Here is a 27,941-nt window from a genome sequence, read left to right as displayed (position 1 = left end):
TGGAAATGAATTGTAGAAGTGGGGTTGCTAAAAAGTAAAGTTATGAGTTCCAAGTTCAAATGCATTCCTCGTGAGGCTATTCAGTTGGATGTTAGCACATAGGATTGACACCAGGACTCTGTGTAATGTGACTTTGGTAAGAGCAAAGCTGCAGGTCAAAGTGAATTTTGCTGGGGGTGCCTGGATGGCTCAGTCGGTTAAGCGTCTGACTTCAGCTGAGGTCATGATCTCATGGCTCTTGAGTTCAAGCCCCGCATCAGGCTTTATGATGACAGCTCAGAGCCTGGAACCTGCTTCGGAGTCTGTGTCTCCCTCTCTCTCTGCCCCTCCCCTGTTCACACTCTGTCTTTGTCTCTCTCAAAAATAAGTAAACATTAAAAAAAATTTTTTTTAAATAATAATCATTAAAATAAAAGAAAACACAAAGTGTAAAATATCCTACTGCATCATGGGACAGAAAGAAACATGTCACTGTCGTCTTTTGTCAACTATTGATAGTGGTTTAATTAGTCCTGTTGTAGTTATGTTCTCTTTTTTTTAGAAGACTTACATTTATGTAGCTTAAGAATACACAATAAAAAAGCCTATAAAATTTAACTATCCAATGACGAGTTAAAATAAATTGCTGCATTGGAAGAAACACTGTGAAAATATTGTTATATTTTTCCTACACATATTTTTTGTTTAATTATTCCTACTTCCTTTTTTTAAAAAATTTTTTAACGTTTATTTATTTTTGAGACAGAGAGGGACAGAGCATGAACGGGGGGTGGTCAGAGAGAGAGAGGGAGACACAGAATCTGAAACAGGCTCCAGACTCTGAGCTGTCAGCACAGAGCCCAACGCGGGGCTTGAACTCAGGAACTGTGAGATCATGACCTGAGCCGAAGTCGGATGCTCAACAGACTGAGCCACCCAGGCGCCCCAAATTATTCCTACTTTCAATTACTAGTAATTCACTCTTACCCAATCCTGTTACTGTTTTGTTAACAATAACAACATTTATGTAACAGGAAGGCAAATAATATAGAATAATATATAACTTCAAATTAATGCCTATTTTTGATATTTTTATGCTAATTTAGTCACCCTATGTGTATAATAATGGTTATTTATAATATTGTTTTGTTTTGTTTTTTGGTATGGTGTGGCCATGCTATCAGATATGTCCTGATTTGTCTTTTTAAGAAATTGGCCACCTTATCTGTGCCATGTGGAAAAATCCCTCTAGCCTTCTGGAGGTGAGGGTGGACTTTTTTTTTTTAGCGTTTATTTTTTTGAGAGAGACAGAGAGACACCACGAGTGGGGGAGGGACAGAGAGAGAAGGAGACACAGAAACCGAAGCAGGCTCCAGGCTGTGAGCTGTCAGTACAGAGCCTGACACAGGGCTCGAACCCACGAACCATGAGATCATGACCTGAGCCGAAGTCAGACACTCAACCGACTGAGCCACCCAGGCACCCCAAGGGTGGACTTATTCTTTAAACAGATAAACAGTAAGATTTAGATTCTGGTATTTTCCTGGCTATGATTAAAAATAATTTTAAAGATTGTTTCCCTAAACAGATCTTCCCTGTGAGTCAAATGGAAATGCACACGTGGGGACAGAACATTATGTTCATGGTGCTGAGCAATCTAGAGCCCCATGCTGAGTCACATACAGACACCTTGTCTCGTCCTCCATCTCTCTGGAACTTTCCACCCTCCCATTTTATTTCAGGCCAACGTCCAAAGAGAAATCCTTGGTTCTATTTACACACACACAGACGATGGGGAAAAAAGCATTGGAGAACCTACTATGTGTCAAAAATGGCGACAAATATATGCATTTTCTCATTCCGTTCTCATAATGAGGTAAGAGCTGAGTACTATTATTACTCCCACCTGATAGATAAACAGAGGCTTGGTAAGATTATACCCTTTGCCCCAGGGAACCTAACTACTAGAGGAGAGATGAAATCTGAGCCCAGATCTTTGTAACTTCCAAGTCTGAGATCTCGCCTCCTGTGAGGGCCTGGGACTTGTCGTCTTCTTCTTCTTCTTTTTTTTTTAAGTTTTCATTTTTATTTATTTTGATAGAGATACAGAGAGCCACGGGGGAGGGGCAGAGAGAGAGGGAGACAGAATCCCAAACAAGCTCCACATTGTCAGCATGAAGCCCGATGCGGGGCTCAAGCACACGAACAGTGAATCATGACCTGAGCCGAAATCAAGAGTCAGACGCTTTGACTGAGCCACCCAGACGCCCCCTTGTCTGTTTTTGACACCCCTGGATCCCTAGCTTCCTGGCAGGTCCTGGCACATGGTAGGCATTCAACAACTATTTGGTGAATGAATGGACGTAATCTTGTCCGGTCAACTCAGTCACCTGTGTGAGGAGACTGGAGCCCTGTGCCAACCTTTGTTAGGGTGTTGTCATGGCACCCACTGCACTGGGCTCACTTCTTCATTGTCTCCCTAATTAGACGGGTGAATTCCTTGAGTGCAGGACCTTGTCTTATTGCCTATAGAAAAACTCCACCATGTCGTACAGTGGAACAATGCCTGAATTCCCAGCATCCGGCACATACTAAATTTCCAATAAATGTTTGTTGAATGACTGAATGACAAACCTCTGAAGCAGCTGTTTGTCACTTTGGCTGCATATTGGAATCTCCTAGTGGCAGTTTTAAAACTTACTGACGTCTGGGTCCCGCTCCTGGAGCTTTTCAACATAATCAATCCGGAGTATGGACTAAGTGTCAGGATTTTCAAAAGTTCCGCAGATAAATCTAATAAAGCAGAAATGCTGCTATTGACAGAAGGAGAATCCGAGTTATGTGTGTACATGTATGTGAGGCGTGTTAGCGCGTGTGTATGTGTGTATATTAGGATGGCTTGGAATATGTTCAAGACATCTTTTCCCCAGCGTTGAAACAGAATAACACTTCAACTTCTTTTACTCAAATTCGATGTCTTTGAGGGCTGGAGAGGTTGGCCTCTTGATTGCTTAGACTGTATCCTGTCTGAGGTCCCTTTCAATCTTGATGCCTAAACTTTTTCTTTTTAAACTTTATGTCACCTGGCCAAGTAAAGCCAGTCACGGTCTGAAGCGTCTCGATTTTTTTTTTTTTTTAGGTGGGAGAACTATTCTCAGCTCCAGAATCAATGCTCCGATTGGCAGTGAACGAGCCTGGACATCCTACAGTCCTTGATGAAAATCTCAATGTATTAGAATTCCAGTCACATAGATTCCAGCGCTCTGTCTTGCCATCGAGATGCCACATTACCAGAGTCCGCAGCCGGCCCCCATCCAGCTACGTGTCCCCAGATGTTTTGAGCCCGAGCGTCGCCTGACATCAGTGATGACTCACTAAGCTGTTGTCTGAGGCAAATCTGCTATTTGCTCAGTAATCCTTTCAGGTGGAGATCAGACATCTGCGAGTGAAATACATTTTTACGAGGCAGAGGCAAACCTTTCTAGCAGCCAGCTGGTTACTGCAGGCAGATTTGCCTGTGGCCTCCGTTGCTTAGGGGTCAGATTTTTTTTTTTCGCCAAACACAGAGACTTGCATACTATTTGCTGACTGAAGGCCCTGAAGCACCCCTCTTTGCTCTGTCCATCTCTGATCCCCTCACCAAGGACAGGCTACAAACTCGAGTAGTGTTTCTCAATGATTTTTTTTTAAAGCCCAATAGCCGGGGCATCTGGGTGGCTCAGCCGGGTAAGAGTCCGACTTCGACTCAGGTCATGGTCTTACCATTCATGGGTTCGAGCCCAACATCAGGCTCTGTGCTGAAAAGCTCAGAGCCTGGAGGCTGCTTCGGATTCTGTGTCTCCCTCTCTCTCTGCTCCTCCCCCACCCCCACTCATGCTCTGTCTCTCTCTCTCTCTCAAAAACAAATAAGAATTAAAAAAAAAAGCCTGGTGGCTTCCTACTGTATTCTCGCTCTGTTGTCTGCTAAAGCAAACCAACACAGAGATTTCTGTGAACCTCCACTTCCTGTCCTTTGTATTATTAAGCCAGAAGCACATTGAACATGCTTTTTAAAACCAGGTTCTATCTCCCCTCTTGAGATGTTGACAGTCCCTTCCCCTGAAGGAGTCACCATCTTGTCGCAGGTGCGTACGTGTGGGTGTGCACACGTGTAGGGTGATGGGAACACCCTGGAATAGGCCCAGTGACTTTGGGCCATGATGGGGCGGATCAGAACCAAGTGACTCCGATGTCCCTCCAGACCAAGGGCACACACCTCCAGCCCCGAATAGATAAGACAGACTGGCATGTGATACCCTCAGACCCCAAGGGACTCCCAGGCACAAGGGCAATGAGGGAGCTTGTGAAGGGCAGCTCTTTGCTCTCTGACACTTTGCATCACCTCCATCTATTTTTAAATTCACTTGGGCTTAGGGGCACCTGCGTGGCTCAGTAGGTTAAGCATCTGACTTCAGGTCGTGATCTCGAGGTTCATGGGTTCGAGCCCCACTTCGGGCTCTATGCCGACAGCTCGGAGTCTGGAGCCTGCTTCAGATTCTGTGTGTGTGTGTGTCTCTCTCTGCCCCTCCCCCTCTCACGCTTGCTCTCTCTCTCTTTCTGCCTCTCTCTCAAAAGTAAATACACATCAAAAAAATTAAATTCAGTTGGGCTTAGAAAACCCCCTTCTGGAGGCTCCTGGGTGGCTCAGTTGGTTAAGTGTGAGACTCTTGATCTCGGCCCAGGTCATGATCTCTCAGTTCCTGAGTTCAAGCCCTGTGTCAGGCTCTGCACTGGCTGTGGAGAGCCTGCTTGAAATTCTGTCTCCCCTCTCCCCTCTCTCTCAAAATAAATAAATAAACTTAAAAGAAAAGAAAAGAAAACTCCCTTCTGCTGACCTCACTATGGAAGGTCAGCTTGATCATTCTACTTGCCTCATTATCCCTCCTGGAAAGTATGGTGAGAGGCAGGATTTTTCTCAGAGTAACCCACCTACACAAACCCTCTCTAATGGAGTGTGGTTTTCAATGGCGCCTTTTAAAAACAAGCTAACTTGCAGCAAATAGACGTCTTTCCTGTTTCCTGTATTGATTGAAGGCTTGTAACTTACAGCTTCTGGAGTTCAACTTCGTTGCCGCTACATCTGATGCTCGAGTTCTCGTTTCTAACCTGATGATTTCCCCATAATCAGCCTGCTTCCCCAGGAGTCCTTCCCATTTTCCAGAGACGGTCTTATTTTCTAAAGCGGTATATACACCCTATGGGGGCACATGTCCAGCTCCCATTAGTGTGGGGGGCAAGGAAGAACCCAGAAGAGTAGCCAGAGATGAGGAGCGCTCCAGGAGCAGAGCTGGACCAGGAAACAGGTGTGAGCCTTGGTGGAGGATGGAAGGCAGAGCTCGGCGGATTCAGTGGGTCAGAGGATGACAGAGAGTCCTGATGGTCCCGATCAGAGGGAGATTGGACACAAATCTGGAAGAAGGGGTTTAACATCTTCCTGAACAACAAGGGCGTGTCTTCTCATCATCTTGTAAATTTCAGAGGATTTTATTACCAGGGATGAATCCCAGCTGAACCACCGAGGCAATACTGTAATTGGGCCGTTGGCCCATCAAGGCTGCGCAGCACGTCCAGGTAGGAGGCTGCTGGTCAGCGTCAAAGACCATTGTCACAAAGTTAGGGGCACCTCTGGGGTTGCTCCCCTCTGAACAAAAAGGCCGACCTCTAGGGGCGCCTGGGTGGCTCCGTCGGTTGAGCGTCTGACTTCGGCTCAGGTCATGATCTCGCAGTTCGTGGGTTCGAGCCCCGCGTCGGGCTCTGTGCTGACAGCTCAGAGCCTGGAGCCTGTTTCGGCTTCTGTGTCTCCCTCTCTCTCTGCCCCTCCCCCACTCACACTCTGTCTCTCTCTCCTTCAAAAATAAATAAACATTAAAAAAAATTAAAAAAAAAAAAAAGGCTGACCTCTAGTCCTCCCTATTGATCTTACAATTTTCTCTCCTCTCACTCTTAAAGGATCTCCCACTGCTCTTTTTAGCCATGAAAAAGCTTTTATTGAGCGCCTTTTATGTACACTGTTTTCGCACTGAGTTCTGTTCACTTGTCCAAATGAGACAGTGAAAGGATTGATGGAAAGATGCCAAAATCCGGGGGCTCTCCTTCATGTGAGGGATGCAACTCACCCACGCAGACAGCTCTGCAGAGCTGGGGGTTCAAGCCACAGGGCCGTATTCCTGGGCTTTGGGCCCTGGGAGGAGCCCCAGCAGCTGATGACCACATGAACTGTTTAGACCGGAAGTGCTAAGAGATGGTCTTTTTGCCACTCTGATGAGGGTTTTATGTCTTCCGGGACCCACTCAGCTGTGCTAGAGGCTGTCACTGATGCCTGTCTGTCAACCAGAACCAGGTGACGGGCCATTTCAGAGAGCTTGCTGCAGGGTGAGTGGATCGAAGTCCACTTCCTCAGGGTCCATTCTCTAGGCACATTATCCCCCTCGCAGACCTAGGCTTTAGACCTGTCTGAAGTAAACAAAGGCAAGAAATCAATGAATAAAGTGTTAAACAGTGGCAAATGCTACTGTAACATCAAGCAGGGTAAGGGGATCTCGAGTGAAGGATTCCTAGTAAAACAGTCGCTGCCTTTTCGGGGTAATCTGGGAAGACTTCTCTGAGGAAGTGACCTTTAAACAGAGACTAAAAAAAAGTGAGAGAGTGAAATAAGCAACAGGCTGGGAGAAGAGAATTCCAGCTGGAGGGAAGGGGCACATGCAAAGGCCCAGAGGCAGGAGTGAGCCTGGTGAGGTAGAAGGCAGCAAGAAGGCAGGTGCTGGAAGGGAAAAAAGGGAGAGTATTGGGAGATGAGGTCACAGGGTTGGATGGGGGCCGGATCGCAGGAGGCCTCAGGGGCTGTGGTAAGAAATTGTTCTCCTTCCCTTCCTTAGCAGCCGGGGGTGCGCAGGACTCAGAGAAATATACAAGAGCCACCATTGTCTCTTGTCCAGAGGTGGGGGCTGAGACTAGGGCTGTGTATATAACGGCCTGTGTATGCAGCACATGTGAGGCTAGGCTGTGTATACAGCACATCCTCAGACAGGGAAACCCAAGGCAGTCACCCCTTGCTGCCCCGAATGTTGACCGGCTGGACAGACGATAGGCTTTGGCTGCTTGGGATGTTTACGGAAGTCCCTAGAACCTCACATTGTGTAACTAAAGCCCTGTCGTTTACTCAAAAGGAAAAGGGTTGGGGTCTTGTTTGTTCAACCCAGGGATGTTAGATTTTGCACCAGGCCCACCTTTTTTTAACTGGTCATATGCTTCTGCTCATGCATTATGCTTAAGACAGACACATACTTCTTTTAATTTTTTTTTTTTTTAACATTTTTTCACTTTTGAGAGACAGAGAGAGACACAGAGTATGAGTCGGGGAGGGACAGAGAGAGGGAGAGACAGAATCTGAAGCAGGATCCAGGCTCGAGCTGTCAGCACAGAGCCCGACGCGGGGCTCGAACCCACGGACCGCGAGATCATGACCTGAACTGAAATTGGACACTTAACCGACTGAGCCACCCAGGCGCCCTTTTCGATGTTTTTTTAAAAAATGTTTTTTTTAACATGACAGACACACTCTTCTTAAGCTAAATTATTTAAAATGTATATCCCGCTCTTTCTAAAAAGATTTATAATGGTATGAAAGCGTGAGGAGCGGAATCATTTTTAGGGGAAGTTGTGGATACAACTTAGACAAAAGCTACTCTGCAACAAAGAGCAGAAAAAAAAGCTTTCAGAGATCAACTTGAGATGCCAGGACAAGACGGCTAGAATGTTCTACAAGTAAGGCATTTTGTGGGGGCAGCAACAGCCTTGCAAAATTTCACAAACCTGAATTTGCCAACGGCGTGCTCTTGCTAGACTCACAAAAATCTCAGGAGGTATCACCAGTTGAGTAGCCTCATGTGACGACCTTTATATTGTCATAGGGATCTATCGAGGTTGCAAAATTAACTCAGCCACCTTTGAAAACATTTATGGGACAAATGTCATTAAGGCTGGCAGTGACATCATAGAACCATACGCTCTAGAGTGGTCTATTCCCAAATGTGTCTCCGTGGGGTATTTTCCTCTCCAACCGTTTTCCTAGAATTTGAAGGATATCTGCTTGAATGCTGACAGGCCGCTAACTTTCTTCATTAAGCGACCAATTTCCTTGTTGATAGCTTTAGTCCAGCATTCCCAAACGCGTTTCACAGAGTACTTTCTTTGGGAGATAGTAACAGATGAGTCATGAAAACTGAATGAATAAATAAGACTGAGTTTGATTCTGTGGTCAATGAAGTTTGGGAAATATTCTTCTTGGAGAAATTTTGAGCATATTAATACTAATACATTAAAGCATTTGAGGAGTCCAGCCAGGAAGAAACCTGTTTATTTTGTCTAACGCAAACATTCCTAAATTTACCCCTTGGTGCATGCTAATAATATCCAGGGGAAGAGTACTCTATGGGGAAATAATCTGGAGGAAAGCTGTGTTAATGGTTAGAAATTCTTTCATTTATTGAACAGAAATCAGCCCCCTTGTAATAGTAGGCCACTGTTTTCAATTCTTTCCTTAGGAGTTACTATGAGTAAATCAAATCCTTCCTCCAAAGGCCAGCCCTTTGGCTAGAAGAAGCCCCATGTTCCTCAAAGGTCTGCTATTAACCAGAAAACAAAAATAAAATCAATACCCAGCTTCAGTCATTTCAACTGTACCTATATTCCTGGCCTCCTTAACATGAAGTGGCCAGACCTGGGCACAACCCCCGAGATGTGGCTTTACAAATGCTAAATATAAGGGCACCTGGGTGGCTCAGTCAGTTGAGTGAGCATCTGACTCTCTATTTTGGCACAGGTCATGATCCCAGGCTCGTAGGATTGAACCCCAATGACGGGCTTCATGCTATGCATAGAGCCTGTATGGGATGGGATTGTCTCTCTCTCTCTCTCTCTCTCTCTCTGCCTTTGCCCCTCTTCCTTGCTTATGCTATGTCTCTCTAAAAAATAAAAAATAAACAAATGCAGGGCGCCTGGGTGGCGCAGTTGGTTAAGCGTCCGACTTCAGCCAGGTCACGATCTCGCGGTCCGTGAGTTCGAGCCCCGCGTCGGGCTCTGGGCTGATGGCTCAGAGCCTGGAGCCTGTTTCCGATTCTGTGTCTCCCTCTCTCTCTGCCCCTCCCCCATTCATGCTCTGTCTCTCTCTGTCCCAAAAATAAATAAACGTTGAAAAAAAAATAAATAAACAAATGCAAAATATAAATTACTCCTGGTTAATCTGGATGCCACAATCTCCAAAAAGAAGACTAGAGCTGATTGCATTAATTTTTAATTTTTTTTAATGTTTATTTATTTTTGAGAGAGAGAGAGAGAGAGAGACACAGAGTGTGGGTGGGGGAGGGGCAGAAAGAGAGGAAGACACAGAATCCAAAGCAGGCTCCAGGCCCTGAGCTGTCAGCACAGAGCCTGAAGCAGGGCTCGAACCCACAAACCATGAGATCATGATCTGAGCCAAAGTCAGATGCTTAACGGACTGAACCACCAAGGTGCCCTGCGTTAGCTTTTAATGCATTAGCATGTTAGTTGTTGCTTCCATTTAATTTAGCATCAACTGAAAGCCTCTAGGCCTTTGTCCCTTGACTGGTTGCCAAACCAGTTTCCCCATTTTCTCTCCATGGAATGGGTGTGAGGCATACTGCTTTCTTGCCTTGTTTTCTCTCAAGCTTCACAAACAAACGGGGCTTCCTAATTCCCAGTTGTCCCTCTTTGTATTGTAGAACCATTTCAGACCCTGGATGGACAGACACCCACAGACTGGAGCCCCATAGCTCTGGGGAACCGTGTTACAGCCATGTTGCCAACCTCACTCCAACTTGGCCTCTTGGGACCATGCCTCTAGCTCTTGCTTTCTCCTTCGAGACCACAATCCAAGTCACTGAGTCACCTAATTTCTTCCGAGATCCTGTTCTTCTTACTAGTTACCCTTGGATACTCGGCCACTGACTCTGAAGAACAAGCTGGTGCATCCACGTAAGTGCAGACTCCCCTGAGGCCACCTGCAGTGTGGCGTCAGGACAGATACCGTTTGTCATGGTTAGACTGCTCTGATGCTGGCCACATATCTATTTCAATTTTTGCCTAACTCCTTGAAGAAATCCTGCTCTCCTTGTGACCCCTGTGGGCTTCTACCAAGAATGACGATGGGGTGTCTGGGTGGCTCAGTCGGTTAAGCGTCCAACTTTGGTTCGGGTCATGATCTCGCGGTTTGTGGGTTCGAGCCCCGCATCGGGCTCAGTGCTGACAGCTTGGAGCCTGGAGCCTGCTTTGGATTCTGTGTCTGCCTCTCTCTCTGCCCCTCCCCAGCTCACACTCTCAGTCTCTCTCTGTCAAAAATAAGTAAACATTAAAAGGAAAATTCAAAAAAAAAAAAAAAATGACGCACACACAGCACTTTCTGCCTCTCCCCAACCCCTGCACCCTTAGCAGCTATCGTTAATTAATCTCAGCCCTCTTTCTTTTTTCATTTCTTTAAAAATGTTTATTTATTTTTGAGAGAGAGAGCACGCAGGGGAGGGGTAGAGAGAGAGAGGGTGGGGAACAGAGGAAATGAAGCAGGCTCTGTGCTGACAGTAGAGAGCCTGATGCAGGGATTGAACTCCTGAACTGTGAGATCATGACCTGAGCTGAAATCCAAGTCGGAGGCTTAACCCACTGAGCCACCCAGGAGCCCCTTAGCACTCTTTCCAACTCAGCCTGGACGCTGCCTCAGAAACCTTTTCAACAGCGTGTCCCAGATAGTCTCCATCAGTCACCTGGAATTGTCGTGCAAGCTGAAACCTGTTTGTCATCCTGAGCTATATTATTTGCTTCCCCCCCAAAATGGGCCTGTTGTTGCCTCATTAGTACTGCTTTGAATATAAATTGTTAACAATTTAGTATTTTCATAACCTCTAGCTTCATTTGGGCTTTGTGTATCCTGATACTACCGTCCAGGTCTGGGCCTCTCTTTCATGTAGAAAATGGTCAAGAGCATAAACTCTACAGACTGTCTAGGTTCAAATCCAGATTTGAGAAACTACCAGTTGTATGATCTTGGCCGATTCATGTAACCATGTGAAACTTGGTTTTCTCATCTGTAAAATGGGCATAACAATGATACCTAACAAACAGATCATCTGAGGTTTGAGTGAGAAAATACTTGTGAAGGGTTTCGCATGGTTCCTAGCATACATTAAGAATTTGATAAATGTCAACTGAGTAAACCACACGCAAATGATCTGTCCCAGCCCCACTGAAATCATCACTGGGATTGTTTGGGATTGCATTATTAGAAGTATATTTAAATTATTCTGGAAAATGTAATCTTCTATTAACCATACCCTCCTTTAGAATTTCTGACCACGGGGGGTGCCTGGGTGGCTCAGTCAGGTGAGCGTCTGACTCTTGATTTCAGCTCAGGTCATGATCTCACCATTCATGAGTTCGAGCCCCACATCGGGCTCTGTGCTGAGAGCACGGAGCCTGCTTGGAATTCTCTCTCCCTCTCTCTGCTCCTGCCCCACTCGTGCTCTGTCTCTCAAAATAAATACATAAACTTAAAACAAAATAAAATAAAAAAGGAATTTCTGACCATGGAATTTTACCTGCCTTGTCTCTGAGGGTCTGACTTCCACTTTCCGTGCGAGACCATTCCCAGCATTCCCTTCCTTGGTTCACGAACTCTAAGATGACCGAGTCACCAGGTCCTAAGGTATTATCTGCCATGTCAGCAACCAGTTGGCCATGTTTGAGTCCAAAAAGCAATTCATCTTTTGCCTCCTTCTGCCTTCTCAGCGAGGCCACCCTAAAAGGGAGAGCATAAGTCTCTCAAGCAGATCTGTGCAACATATGTGTAATGCAAACCAAATGTTAGGAGCAGACCCAGCATCTCTGGAGCCCGAATATCAAATAGTAGCAAGACTCGAGGCACTTTCTCTGGAGCACAGGAGCCAAGTCTTCCACATGGAGTCAGTTTAGACAGAGCTAATGGCAAGTGCTAGAAAACGACATTATCCAAGGCTGGCTGCATCCAATCTTTCCCTAGGTTGTTTTCGGAGATCTCAGCACTTCCAATCAAGGGGTCATATCTAGTGCACTCACCGAGTACATGTGAAAGGGATCACATTTCCAAGATGGGGCTGGGAGAAGGCGTTGGCCAGTGGTTGTGACCGAGACCAGCAGGCCCACACAGCTGGGAGCACGCATCACCAAAGCCTTCACAATGCCACCTGCTCTCTCACCCCCACCCCCACCAGGCTCCTGGCTGGCTGGCTTTCCTCTTCCTTCTTTCCTTCCTTTCACCCACTACCAACATTCCCCCCACTAGAGTGGTGCGTTTGTTACCGTTGATGAACCTTCACGGACACATCGCTAACCATCCAGACTGTAAACCCATGGTTTGCATTAGGGTTCACTTCTGGTGGTGTACATTTTATGGGTTTGGACAAATGTGTAATGACATGTTTCCACCATTATAGTATCATACAGAGTATTTTCACTGCTGAAAATTCTCTTCGCTATGCCCATTCATTCCTCTCTCCCTGCTAACTTGTGGCAACCGCTGATGTCTTTCTTGTTTCCATAGTTTTACCTTTTCCAGAAGGTCATACAGTTGGAATCCTTTAGTATGTGGCCATTTCAAATTAGTTCCTTTTGCTTAGGAACACGCGTTTAAGTTTCTTCCATGTTTCTTCATGGCTTGATAGTTCATTTCTTTTTAGCACTGAATACTATTCCACTGCCTGGATGTATACTGTTTATTATCCATTTATCCACTGAAGAAGATGTTGGTTGCTTCCAAGTTTTGGCAGTTATGAATAAAGCTGCTATAAATGTCTGTGTGAAGATTTTTGTGTGGACATATGTTGTCAGCTCTTTGGATGAATGCCAAGGAGCGCAACTTCTGGATCGTGTGGTAAGAATATGTTTAGTTCTGTAAGTAACTATATATATCATATTTATAGTATGATCCCATTTTCAGAAAATTTTGGATTACCGTGTATCAACTGTACAATGCAGTGACTACTCCGTAAGAAAGGCGTGTTTCCAGGACACGTGTACCTTCTGCGTGGTGTATATGCACGCATAACATTTCTGATAAAAAGAATCCAACACATCTAAAACTGTGCCAAAATATGGCCGGTGATCATTGTATTGAATGAATGAATAAAAGAGTAAGATATGGTTCACTGAAAAATAGGCATGTTGAGTTGTTGCATCAGGATGTTTGGCTGAAAGCTACAAAAAACTCATCTTAAGTAAGAAATGGACACTTACTGGAAGAGGACAGCAGGACAAGTTGAGCAACCTGACCTCAGGAAAAATCAGAACTAGGTCGGTTGCTGGACTTCTAGTGTAGAAACCCCCAGACCACTACTATGGTGGTCGACAACAGGAACCATAGGACACAACCACTGGATGACTCAGCTCTAACAGCTTTCAGGTCCCTGTGCCCCATCAAGATTCATATTCCCAAGAGAGAAGATCTGGTTGGCTGGGATCGGGTGTGTCTGCCATGCAACCATAGATGATGAGAGGGACTCTGATAGGTGGCCCCACTGGAACTTCATGCAACAGAAGGGGCATTCCTCTGAGGTAAGAATGTCACTTATTTCCAAGAGGCAAGAAAGGATGTTGAGCAAGTAAAAATCTACACGTTTTCATTGTAATTATTTCTGTGAGTGGTGGCATGAACTTGTTCTGAATCAGCCACATTCTCTTGCAGACTGTGACCCATAGCACATAGTTGTGAGGAACAAACCACTAAGGGCTAGTAACTCCGCCTGTGACAAAATAATACAACTGATGTTAATTAGCTCATGAGACTAAAACCCATCACATCAGCATCATTAATTCTGTGTTTGAACTGATCTAATTAATCAACCATGGATAACATGCCCCATGTCCCTTCTTCCCACACACGCAGCTGAGGAGGGCCATACTCTAACCCTCAAGTCTAAGCTGGCCATCAGCTACATCCCAGAGCTTCCTCCTGGCTATATAATCCTGGGCAGTGCTCATAAATGCTGATGGAATTAGGCATTTTTCACAACTAAAAAATAATAGGGTCAAACTAACAACCTGTAAATTCTCACCTAGCTCTGATCATCATACACTTAATTTCTAAAAAATGTGTTGTCAAGTTCAAGAATCAGAGTCATATCGAAAGCAATATACCACTAGGTATCATCAACATTAGATTTGTTTTAAAGTCTGATGAAATTTCATATTCACATTTGGCTGAATTCCTAGACCTATCTTCTTAGTGTATATTGAGATCATATGTTGCCTGGAGTGGATTTCAATGATGGCTTCTTGAGATCAAACATCTGAGAAATCTAGACCATTTTTTTCTTGTGTTCTTTTTTTTTTTTTTTTAATTTTTTTTTTTTCAACGTTTATTTATTTTTGGGACAGAGAGAGACAGAGCATGAACGGGGGAGGGGCAGAGAGAGAGGGAGACACAGAATCGGAAGCAGGCTCCAGGCTCTGAGCCATCAGCCCAGAGCCTGACGCGGGGCTCAAACCCACGGACCGCGAGATCGTGACCTGGCTGAAGTCGGACGCTTAACCGACTGCGCCACCCAGGCGCCCCTCTTGTGTTCTTAATTCAACAATGTATTAGTTGGTGTTCCAGAGAAAGAGAACCAATAAGAGACAGATAGACATAGATAGATAGATAGATAGATAGATAGATAGATAGATTATTAGATAGATTATAAGAAATTGATTCATATGGGCCACCTGGGTGGCTCAGTCAGTTAAGCCTCTGACTCTTGATTTTGGCTCAGATCATGACCTCATGGTTCATAGGTTCAAGCCCCACATCAGGCTCTGCACTGACAGTGTGGAGCCTGCTTGGGATTCTCTGTCTCTCCCTCTTTCCCTCCTGCTCTCTCTCAAAATAAATAAACTTCAAAAAAAAAAAAAAAAGAAAAGAAAAGAAAAGAAAAAGAAATGGGCACATGTGATTACGGGGGTTGGCAAGTCCAAATTTGCAGTGTGGGCTGGCAGCCTGGAGGCCCAAGAGAGCTGAAGGTAAAGATTAAGTCCAAAGACAGTCTGCTGGAGAATTCTCTCTTGCTACGGGAAGACAGTCTTTTTGCTCTGATCAAGCCTTCCACTGATCAGATGAAGCCCACCCACACTATGGAGATCAACCTGCTTTGCCAGAAGTTTACCAATTTAAATGTTAATCTCACCCCAAGACACCTTTCAAATTGGTACATAAAATCAATCATCACGAAAGAATTGAGTAATTTTGATTTTCTTCATCTTAATGGACTGATTCCACAATGTGACTTTTTAAAAATTTTGTGTGCAAGACTAGCCATGGGCTACTGCTTAAAATATTTGCCAAGTTCATCCACCATTTTATATCGCTGCACACACGGCCATAATCCAGACTTGTCTCCCTTGGACAGCCACAAAAGCCTGCCACCTGGCCTTCCTGATTCCAGGTTTATGTCCTTTAAATTCGTTCTCCCGTGTTGTAGTGAAATAATCCCTCTGAAACCAAAAATAGATGGTTATCTGTCCATGATTAAAATCCTTCAATGGCTTCCCACTGTACTCAGAAAAAAGTACCAACTCTTTAAGCTGGTGTCTCCGTCCTTATATTTCATCTGTAAAAGTGTCTTGAACCTACAAGGCTCTCTCTCAACTTTCTATTCCTGGTGCCTGGAACACAGAAGCTTCTCATCTCTGCCTATGTCCTACTCCTCTTTAAGGACCTATCTGAAATGTAACTTCCTGCTGCATGATTTCCCAAACACTCAGTGCCCACTCCCCAATTAGATTAGGTGTTCCTTATGTTTATTCCCTCATTCAAAAGATATTTACCGAGTCCTATTATATGCCAAACACTGGTCTAGGTGTGGGGAATACCCCGGTGAAATAAAAGAGATATAAATGCCATGTGCACTTACGTTATACTTCTCTATCTTTTTGTGTGTGGTTGCTATGGCAATTATTAATAACCTGTCTTCTCACGAGACAAGGAAGACTTTGTCACTCTTCCACCTCCAACTAGTACAGGGCATAAGAGATATTTCATAAGTATTTGTTAAGTGGATACATGAATGAGTGAAGTTGCATAGTACTTCGTCGCTGACCTCCCCTCCTATGACGGCCAACATCCTGATCCTGACCCTGCCTCCCTGATCTAGAATTCAGATATCCAGTGCTCTAGAGCTCTCCCCTCTTGCTTGCTTCCTAAAACGCTTCTCACTCAATACCCACTTATACTCTTTATTCACCCCCAGGTGCCTGTCAACTAGAATATGCATATATGCCTCAGTCCTCAGTTTCCGGCACAGAGCTCCTAAAGCCCTCGTAATTTCCGAGGTGGGAAGAGCACCAGGAGCACCTTTTGTTTTCATATTTGGTCTTTGACCCTGGCCAAAGAGCTCCTAAAAACTCTTGTCATTTCCTGAGTGATAGCAATGTCTTTTGTCCTAAGGAGGCAACTCTTGGTAAGCTTCTGAATGAGCGCTGGTCCCCACAAAAATCAAGCCATGATTAGAAGCTTAGGACTTTCAGCCCTCTCTCACATTCTCTGTAGAGAGGCTGCAAAGAGAGTTAATAATCAATTATGACGAGTCGATGAAACCTCCATAAAAGTCCCAATGGTACAGGGTTTGGAAAGCTTCCAGGTTGGTAAACACATCCATGTTCCGGGATTGTGGTGCATACCAGCTCCGCACAGGAACAGAAGCTCCTGAACTTGAGACCCTTCCAGACCTCGTTCCACGTACCTCTTCATCTGGCTGTTCATCTGTATTCTTTCTCAGATCCTTTATTATATAATAAACTGGTAAATATGAGCAAGAGTTTCCCTGAGTTCTGTGAGCTGTTCTAATAACTGACTGAACCTAACGAAGAGGTCGTGGGAACCTCTAATTTATAGCTAGTTGATCAAAAGTACAGGTGACAAGCTGGGACTTGAGACAGGTGTCTCAGAGCAGGAGGGCAGCCTTGTGGGACTAACTCCTGAAGCTATGCCATCTGCACTACCTCTGGTTAGAGTTGGAATTGAACTGAATTGAATCACACCCAGATGGTGTCAGAGAGCATTGCCCGATGAGGGGAAAATGCACACATCTGGTGTCAGAAGTGTGGTGAGTGTGCGTGAAGGAAGCAAAAACAGGAGGAGTGGGTGTTTTCGCCTCAGCTCCTCAATGGCAGGGGAACACGCTCTTTTTTCTTTACAGTGCCAGAGTTTTAAGGCACCTGGGTGGCGCAGTTAGCTAAGCATCCTTCTTGGCCTCAGGTCATGATCTCATGGTTGGTAAGTTCGAGCCCCACGTTGGGCTCTGTGCTGACAGCTCAGAGCCTGGAGCCTGCTTTGGATTCTGTGTGTCCCTCCCTCTCTGCCCCTCCCCTGCTCATGCTCTGTCTGTGTCTCCCTTAAAAATAAATAAACATTTTAAGAAATGTTTAATAAAACATAAAAAGAAAAAAATAAATTGCCAGGGTTTTGCTCATTATGTGGCATATATAGGTGCTTGGTAAACAATATTATGACTCGCGCTCCGTGAGTTTGAGCCCCGCGTCAGGCTCTGGGCTGATGGCTCAGAGCCTGGAGCCTGTTTCCGGTTCTGTGTCTCCCTCTCTCTCTGCCCCTCCCCTGTTCATGCTCTGTCTCTCTCTGGCCCAAAAATAAATAAACGTTGAAAAAAAAAAAATTAAAAAAAAAAAAAAAAACAATATTATGACTTGCGAGTCAGCAACTCACAGCAAGAGCTCAAGGTCTTTGAATTCAGCTGACCAGAGAAGGATTGCACCAAATGTATGCTACTCTCTACTCTGCCTAGGGATAAGTTTAGTCCTGCCGGCAAATGTATGCTTTGTGAAGGCCAATCCAGATTGCCCAGAAATTCTTGGGAGACCGGTGTCTCTGGTGAAATTTAATTATTTTTTACTTCAATAACGTAAGTGTTTCAGTGTGGAATAATAAGAAATGAACAGTGGTCATCAGTAGGCAGCCATATTTATCAACACAAGAATAAAAATTCTTATAATTTCCTTAGAACAACACCATCACCAAAAGCTGCCTACACATATTAAGTGTGTGTAGAGCTGATTTAATCATTATAATTAGATAAAGCTGGATTATCTTAGTGGATGAAAAACTACCTTTGATCTGAGGCCTCGAGGTAGACATACTGCTTAGTCTTATGATAATTTACTTCATTTCCTGGCTCTGTGTCACTTCACTCTTTTAAGAGTAGATGGTGCCACCAAAGCAATTTCCTATATAAGTTTTGCTTTGATTATCAAAGATCCCTGGGCCAATCAGTCAGCACCAAGCCAATTGCTCCGTTGATTCTACTCTGATATTGACTTGTGCCCACCTCATGACTCACGATGCGTTTCTAGTAATTGGTTTATTTCCTTTACCCTATTCCTACATGGGAAGGCTGCCCTGATTCCTTGTAACGTGCCCAATCACCTAGTTTCTCGGAGAAAGGGTCCTTCCTCGCCTTTCACTTCCTGTAGCACATTTCTTCTGGGAATTGTGATCCTCTTACTTTCCCCGGTTCCCATGACTGGGCCTTCGTTACTTGCCTCTAGACCCCTGAGGGATAATTTAACTACTTAGGCATCTCCCTTTAGGTGATACCCGACCTCCTGCTATCCTGAAGGCCTCTGGGATTTGACGTTCCCCTGTCGGGCTGTCTTACTGTCCATCGAACCCAGATGGGAACATCGCTTTCTCTCTGCTACTTAGTTCTTTGCTAAATATGGAGAGAAACTAAAAAGAGAGAGAGAGAAAGATGTGACAGAGAGAAGAGGGGAGAAGAGAAAGAGAGAGAAATTGGTTGGTAAATAAAATCTGTCAGTCTCATCAAGTAACTAACAGGAAATGAGCTGAAGGGAGACAACTCAGCTTATTCATGAGCTCAGAAACAGATCATCTTACCTCAAACTCAATAGCATTGCTTACAGGAGGTTATAGGGATCGATACTTGGGGATAGGACCTATTTCCTGAGATTTGCAGTTTCAGGAAGTCTCTTATCTTCTGTACAAGCACAAGAGCACCCGGTTTGACTGTCAGTTTCCTAGGGAAACCGTCTTCTTAACATTATATTAAGGTGGAAACAGAAACTCTGTCGTCTTCAGAGACGTGCGTCAAATTTCTACCACGTGAGCCTTCACTACTCTGCCAAGCCACCATCCCTGTGCAAGCTAGGCTGGTATTTGAGTAACTGTTCTCCTTTAAAGGGTCTGTGTCAGGGCACAGTAGGTTAAGCATCAGACTTCGGCTCAGGTCATGATCTCACGGTTCATGAGTTCAAGCCCCCCACTGGGTGAGCTTGAGCCCGGCTTCTCTCTCTCTCCATGTCTCTCTCTTCTCCTCACTCACTGCACCCTCTCTCTCGATCTATCTCTTAAAAAAAAAAATCACACTCAGAGGTGCCTGGATGGCTCAGTTAGTTGAGCGTCTCACTTCTGATTTCAGCTCATCAGATTGAGAGTTCAAGCCCCACATGGGGTTCTGCACTGATGGTATGGAGCCTTCTTGGGATTCTCTGTCTCCCTCTCTCGCTGCTCCTCCTCTGCTCACTCCCTATCTGTCCTTCTCTCAAAATAAATAAATAAAAGGGCTGTGTTGACCAGACCACACATTCTCTTCCAATCTTCTTTGTGATCTCTGGAAGTATGAGTGAGGTCACCACCTTGCAACCCAACCGCCCAAGTAAGGGGAAGCTGACTGAGTTCACTTACAGCTGTTTTTCTCTCGTGTTCTGGTCTAAGTGGATTAGCTCAGAACATTGGGTGTTTTACAAACCCCGTGGGCTGTCATCATTACATGACAAATAGCCGTACCTGAGCGTGTCCTGCGGGGAGAGCACAGTCGTGTGTCGGTGAACTGTTTTGGTGAAACTAAAAACAAAGCCCTCTTTTGTAGTGCTGCCAGTTTCTGTGGTATTAATGCACCACCATGGCCGATGTCACGCTACCAAAGTTGGGAAGACTTGAGGGTGAGACTTCAAGAGATGCGTGGCTAGGTCCTATCAAGCCAATAACGGCCACTCCGGCACATGGTGGGCATTTTACAAACACCGTCTTCTTCAGCTCTTATTAACATCCTCCCGAAGTGGGTACTATTAGTATGTCCATTTTATAGATCATAAAACTGAGGTTCAGAGAAATTAAGCAAATTTCCCAAGGCCACACACCCACAGAGAGGCATGGCAGAGATCTGTATCTAAGTCTTTGCACTCCAAAACTTTGCCCAGTGATGAGCATTAAAGATCCAAGATCTGTTCGCTTCATCCCTTTATTTGGATGGAGCACAGAAGGCTCCAGAATCTACAACATGTTTTAAAGAGTTACTTTATTTTTTTATTTGAATTCAAGTTAGTTAACATACAGTGTAGTCTTGGTTTCAGGAGTAGAACCCAGTGATTCATTCCTCACACATGACACCCAGTGCTCATCCCTAAAGGTGCCCCCCTTAATGCCCATCACCCATTTAACCCATCCTCCCACCCACCTCCCCTCCAGCAACCCTCAATTTGTTCTCTGTATGTAAGAGTCTCTTATGGTTTGCCTCCCTCTCTGTTTTTATCTTATTTTTGCTGGGAAAACTGGACAGCAACATGCAGAAGAATGAAACTGGACCACTTTCCTACAACGCACACCAAAATAAACTCAAAATGGATGAAAGACCTACATGTGAGACAGGAAACCATCAAAATCCTACCAGAGAAAACAACCTCTTTGACCTCAGCCACAGCGACTTCTTACTCAACACGTCTCCAGAGGCAAGGGGAGAAAAAGCAAAAATGAACCATTGGGACCTCCTCAAGATAAAAAGCTTCTGCACGGCGAAGGAAACAACCAACAAAACTGAAAGGCAACATTTTTCTTTTCTTTAATGCTCCTTAACGCAATCTCTTCCTAAACATAAAAAAAAAAAAGTGTCTTCAAGTGCCTTGTGTGGTCTATCAATTCGAAGTTAAATATGATGGTACCATAAACCGGGACATTGGTGTTTCCATTTCCTGTTGAAAATTCTTTTCTGAATGAAGTTTGTGTTTCACCTTGTACAGAACGACTTATTGGGGGAGCCCAGACTTGTAGTCACCAACCAGGGATGTTCGTATTGGCTGTTTTGTGCAGGAGCAGAAGAAGGGGCCTCATGGGTCTCATTGAGGAAGGCGCATACATTTTCACCCCCTAATCAAATCTTTGTAAAATTTAGTAGGTTAAAAATAAGTCAAACCACTTTCCTGACTATTATAGTGAGCAAATCAGTCATGTGTGCCCAGATGGCTCTATCACTAGGTCAGAGTTTAGTATTTCTTTCTCTGGCATGAGGGTGAAGAGAGAACTACAGTTTTGGAGGGTCTTGGGTGTTTTTTTTTTTTTTTTTAAGTCAAATTTGTTGTGCATGAACAGCCTGAAACAGGATATACATAAGTTGGGGAAATGAATTCACAAAGGGACAAAAAAGACAAGTGGATTCACTCATGCTAATGCCTCCAGATGGTGCTGAGCTCAGAGCACAGCCCTGTCCTTGACATGTCTTGAATATGTATGTCTCACATTTCAGAGGGCGTCTGAACAGGCCTAGTGTGTTCTTGAAAACTTTGCTGTCGCGGAGTCATTCCGAAGAAGTTTGCATCGAAAAGGGACGTTGGAGCCATTCCCTCTCCGCTGGACCTCCGACTCCCTATTTGGGTTCCTTGGACTTGTTAATTCTTTCAGCCCACAGTAAAGCACTTGAGTGCCGAAGGTCAGTGGTGAGGGTTGCAGCCACCGCCGCTCATCCCTTTCCACCCAGTTGCCCTGGTCTTCAGCACCAGCTCCTGATTAACAGTTGCCACAGCAACCACAGCAACACCTCCAGTCTGCAGCCTCCGAAAGGCAGAGATGAAAAGGGTAAAGGAAATAGGAACTAAGAGCAATTAATCTTCAATACGTGCATTTAAAAGTAACCGTGATGTAATCCCCAGTGGTTATGTAATACAAAAATCCAAATTAAAGGGTCAAATTTTACCTTGCCCCGGATGGTGTATATTATTTTCCTTTTTGGTGTCCAGAGAATCTGTCTCCTTCCTTTTGTTAATTGGTTCTAATTTCGAGCAGCAGCGACTAAAAATAATGTTTCTCAAGCTGGAGGCTAGGACTCCTCCCGAGGTCAAAGTTTCTGATACAGAGAAAGAGCAGAGAACGGAAAGCTGCAGGCTTTCAAACAGAAAGAGCTAGCAGTTTTCAGGGTTTTCTTTCTCTAGTTTTTTCCAGCTTCCCCACCTGCCTGTCCTGTCATCTCCACAGATCTAAGTGATACTAACTGATAACGGACAGCAGGAATATTAGCGAGGTAACAGATAATGTGTAAGTAAGGATAAGGGGGAGAAAGATGGTTTTAGACTACCATTTACCACTGCTTCTCAAAATTTCTGTAATCCCTCAGAGCTCATGACTTCTGTTTTTGAGAAACCCTCAACACTAGACCACCATGACCTCTCCGCTGTCTGCGTTTTATTGCATTGTATTCATTCACCCAATCAACATTCATTCAAACTTGATGTACCAAATATACAGAGAGGAACACGACAGACAAGTCCTCATAAAGATTATGGTTATCACAGCTTTTCCTCTTCAACTATTTGGTTGCTTGGGAAATGAAATAATCTCTGCCAAATCAAGATAAGGGCATCACAGGGTCCAAGGTGGGCAGAATGACTAAGATTAGGAGTCTAACTGCTCAGTAGGGTCCGACAGGGTAGATTCTGAAAAGCATGTGGTTCGGCCAAGAGAAGTCTTCTGGGGAAGATGGGGCAGGTATGTCCCATGAGGTTAGAGAGGCCACCAGAGGTGGACAACAGTGTAGGTAAGCTCTAATCCTAGCGCAGAGGTTCTTTGCTACTTTTTTTACTGTTTGCTGTCTTTGAGTGGCCTTGATCTCACAGGTCTCAACCCCAGCGAGGATACCCAGATCTACATCAGAGCCATGATCTTCACTGGAGATGGAAAAGGAGAGATATTGAGATCATTATTTCTTTTCTCAGTCTTATATTCATTATTTCATCTAGTTGTCTTTTAAAACAGTTGAAAGAAGAACAACAAATATATTTATATTGTCTTTTTTTTCTTCCTACAAAATTTTCCTACATTGGGGCGCCTGGGTAGCTCAGTCGGTTGAGCATTTGACTTCGTCTCAGGCCATGATCTTTCGGCCCATGGGTTTGAGCCCCGCGTCAGGCTCTGTGCTCACAGCTCAGAACCTGGAGCCTGCTTCGGATTCTGTCTCCCTCTCTCTCTGCCCTTCCACCACTCGTGCTCTCTCTCTCTCTCTCTGTCTCCCTCCAAAAATAAACATTAAAAAAATTTTTTTTTATTTTCCTACATAATTATTTCTATTGGTTCATGTGGATTTGAGTTACCATTTCTTTTCAGCACAAAGGACATCCTTTAATAGCTTACATAAGGCAGGTCTGCTATCAGTAAGTCTTTTTAGCTTTTGCTTATCTGGAAAGGTCTCTATCTTGGCTTCATTTTTGAAAATGGTTTTACTAGATGTAGAATTTTCAGTTGACAATTGTTCGTTCTGGTGGCACTTGTCTTTTCAAAGTTTGACCAGGTGCATCCAGGGGCAAATCTCTTTTGAGTTTATACTACTTGAGATTTGCAGAGATTTTGGCTGTGTGGATAAATGTTTTCAAAATCAAAGTTGGGAAGTTTTCAGATATTATTTCCTTGAGTATTGTTTCAGCTTCTCTCTCTCTCTCTCTCTCTCTCTCTCTCTCTCTCTCCTTCTCCCTTTTCCTCTTTCCCTCTCTCCCTCTTTCCCTCTTTTCTTCTCTCTCTCTCTTTCTCTCCCTTTCTCTCCTCTTTCTCTCTTTGTCGCTCTCTCTCCCCTTCTGTGTCTCTTTCTGTCCCCCTTCTAGGACACGTATTATGTGAAGATTGGTTTAATTAATGGTATCTCACAGGTCTCTCATACTCTGTATTTTTCTTTGTTCTTTTTCTTTATGTACTCCAGATTGGATCATCTCTTTCTCTGTATCTTCAAGTTTGCTGATTCTTCTGCTAGTTCAAAGCTGTTTTTGAACAGCTCTAGTGAATTTTTCATTTTTGTTATTGCACCTTTCAACTCCAGAATTTTTATTTGGCTCTCTTTCCTTAATTTTTTGGTGTGTGTTTATTTATTTTTGAGAGGTAGGCAGAGAGAGAGGGAGACAGAAGATCCAAAGCAGGCTTCGCTCTGATTGCAGAGCCCAATGCGGGCTCAAACTCATTGAACCATGAAATCGTGACCGGAGCCAAAGTTGGACGCTTAACCGACTGAGCCACGCAGGTGCCACTGGATCTTTTTCTTTAATAATTTCTGTTTCTTCATTGAGATTCTCTACTTGGTGAAGCATTAGTGTAATACTTTCATGTAATTATTTAAACATGGTTTCGTTTAATTTTGGGGGCAGATTTAGAATACCAAATTCGAAATCTCTTTCCACTAAGTCCAACATCTGGACTCTCTTAGAGACAGTTTCTATTCAGTGCTTCGTCTCCTGTGCATGGGGACATGTTCCTGTTTCTCTGCAATTTGGGTAATTTTTTAAAAACAACATTTTACATAATATATTGTAACATCTGGATTTTGATCCTCCCAAGGGGTTGTTGTTTTGCTATTTTATTTGTTTATTTAGTGACTTTTCCTGGACTAATAGAGTCCATTCAATATGTGGCCAATCAGGTTTCCAATTATTGCTTTTATGTGTAAGCCAGGCTTCCTAGCGGTCAATTCTGGCTCTGCCATCGCTGAGTGGTTATCTCATGATTGGTTAGAAGTTTACCTTAAACATCTTGAGCCGGCAAGGTTTCTACCCGCCAAGGGATCTGTGTGGGGTGGTGCACACATTCAAAGCTTAGATGGCTCATGGTTCTATCTCTTATCTATTTAGGGATCTTGGGACCCTCTTTTCCGAGTGTGCATGCATTCTTGTACATGTACATAATCTTCCAGATCCCCAGAAATAAGTTGGAAATATGAAACCCCCATGGCTGTCTCATTTCCCTACGTATTCCTTTTAAATTTTTGGCTGATCTCTTGCTTATCCCAACTAGTACCGTAGCCTCAGGCAGGTGCAATATTGGCCTTCCCGGATGGTTTGCTACATTGCTATTGTTTTTGACAATGCCCTAGGGCATGGAATTTTTCTGGGGAGCTTCAAATCAGATCAGTTCTTTCCATGGCAGTGAAGCAGACTGTCTTCACGGTGAATTGTACCATGGGTCTGGAGGATGAAGTGAGAACAACTCCACATTTAAAATGCTACAGACCTCACTGTTCTTACTGAGGGTCAGGAGTTTTCTTCAGTAAATGCTTTTCAATTTGTTGTATGACTTTTGCTAATTTCTAGAGTTCTGAAATCATTGATAATTTTGTGTTTTGTCAGTGATTTTTAAAGGCAAATTTGCCAAGTTCCTCACTCCATTACACTGGGAGTGCCCAGCTCTCTAAGCACCTCCATATGATACTTGGAACTATAATTAATTAATTTGCATAACTTAAAAACAAATTGATTCAGTGTGAAATATATGGAAAAAAGAAGTTTTGTAGATTTGTCATCAGAAAGCGTACTTACCTTTGAAAGTCTCATACTGTGCTTTGCATATCCCCATTAGTGTGGTCACCAAATTATTTTGTTTTTGTTTTAAGTTTATTTGTGTACTTTGAGAAAGACACACACACACACAGAGAGAGAGAGAGAGAGAGAGAGAGAGAGAGAGCACATGCATGAGCTGGGGAGAGGCAGAGAGAGAGGGAGAAAGAGAATCCTTGCTGTCAACACAGAGCCCACCATGGGACTTGAACTCACAAACAGTGAGATGAGGACCTGAGCTGAAATCAAGAGTGGGATGCTTACCTGAATGAGCCGCCCAGGAGCCTCTAAATTATTTTCTAATCATCTGTTAAGGACTCTGTATTCTTCACTAAATTACAAACTCCTTAAGGGATTGTATTTTAATAACCTAAGGGATTTCTCAAGGTGTGGTCAGACTCCTCAGTAGATAATAAATTCTTGCTCGATATTGTTGGATGTTGGGGTGCCTGAATGGCTCAGTCAGTTAAGTGTCTGACTCTTGATTTTGGTCCAGGTCATAATCTCAGGGTTCATGAGTTCGAGCCCTGCATCGGGCTCTGAGCTGATGGTGCAGAGCCTGCTTGTGATTCTCTCTCTTTCTCTCTCTCTCTCTCTTCCTCTTCAGTGCATGCTCTCTCTCTTAAAATAAATAAATAAACTTTAAAAAATATTATTGAATGTTGCAGATACTTTTAGAGACAGCCCAAGGCTGAGGGCAATGCTGATGGCGCCTAAACTGTGGAACAGTCTGGACTTCACTTCCAAAAAATCAATTTTTTGGTATATACATTTCAGAAATTGATTTGAGTTGTTCTTTCATACACATTCTGCAATTAATTATCTTTAACCTAATCTGGTGTTGACTTCTGAGACATCTTTCTTTCAAGTAGCATATTCTCTAAAAAAAAAAAAAGGGCTCGGGGCGCCTGGGTGGCACAGTCGGTTAAGCGTCCGACTTCAGCCAGGTCACGATCTCGCGGTCCGTGAGTTCGAGCCCCACGTTGGGCTCTGGGCTGATGGCTCGGAGCCTGGAGCCTGTTTCCAATTCTGTGTCTCCCTCTCTCTCTGCCCCTCCCCCATTCATGCTCTGTCTCTCTCTGTCCCAAAATAAATAAAAAAGTTGAAAAAAAAATTTTAAAAAATAAATAAATAAAAATTTAAAAAAAGGGCTCAAACCATGCTGGATACTTCTGTTATATTTAATGGTACTTCTATGAGTTGTGCTAACTTCTGCTGTGTGTTTGCAGTGGCTTGAATCAATTACATTTAGCAACCGTTGTGAGAATACCTGATGTTAAAGGTTCAGTGCACTTGTTAATTAGGGAATGATTAATTATGAAGTATGTCATATCACACTCTTCTTACCATCAAACCATCAATGTGCACTCCATTACCTTCTCTAGCTCCCCGTATCCCCTCTGGAAGCACAGGTATTGATCTGTGACTATAGAGACACAGGTATTGGTTCTTTTCACCTCAAGTGTGAGATTGGCTTTCCCCCTAATTGTACATTGTGCAGCAAATTGGTCATAAAAATGTATCAAAGTTGAGGATAGTGGAAAGGAAATAACTCCACTGCGTAAGTCCAGGATGTGTGGGGGCCCTGTCTCAGATCTGGTGTCAGCCTCGCGAGCAGTTAACATCTATGTGGCCATGGGGAGCTCACCCACCATTTCTGGCCTTGCTGGTGGGCATCTCTGTGTCCAAGCGTGAGCCCTACTTACTTCTGGCTCCAAAAGAGAAAGGAGTTTTCTCCCTCATGCTAGACTAAGACCTACCTTCTGATATTCCCCATTCCCTGACTGAAAATTATTCCTTTTCCCAGTATGAAGCAACATAAATAGTTCTCTCTTTTCAAGGATCTTTCACCTCTTCCCACGAGATTACGGTCTAATCCTGTTGTCCCCAGTGGAACAATCACAAAAAAGTACAACATCGTTACTGTTTTTGCAAAGCCTGAGTCAGCTGGTCTGAAAGAAAAGAATTTTATACAAATCACACACACAACTTTTCCTCCCTTCTCATTAAATTGTCATAAAATCTTGAGGTCCAGTCCTACCTACTATCAGCTTATCACATACATTTGCTACGTATTCTGGGCAAGGTGACTTTCTAGGTACCATGATAATTATCAAGATAGTCAAGTTAAATTTCCTTAACACCTTACGTGTTGAATGAGAGAAATACTTGCTGGCAATTAAATGTCGATGACTGTTAGGCAGAATTTGATAATCGTGTATACAGATATGGCCACAGGGGAAAGAGAGGTCCTTTACAGTAAGAGAGAGTTGGGGAGCATAGACCAGGGAAGACTTCGC

This window comes from Puma concolor, chromosome E4 (genome assembly GCF_028749965.1).
Source record: "Puma concolor isolate L17-30 chromosome E4, mPumCon1.1.hap2, whole genome shotgun sequence".
Classification (NCBI taxonomy): domain Eukaryota; kingdom Metazoa; phylum Chordata; class Mammalia; order Carnivora; family Felidae; genus Puma; species Puma concolor.
Note: the sequence above shows the minus strand (reverse complement) of the source record.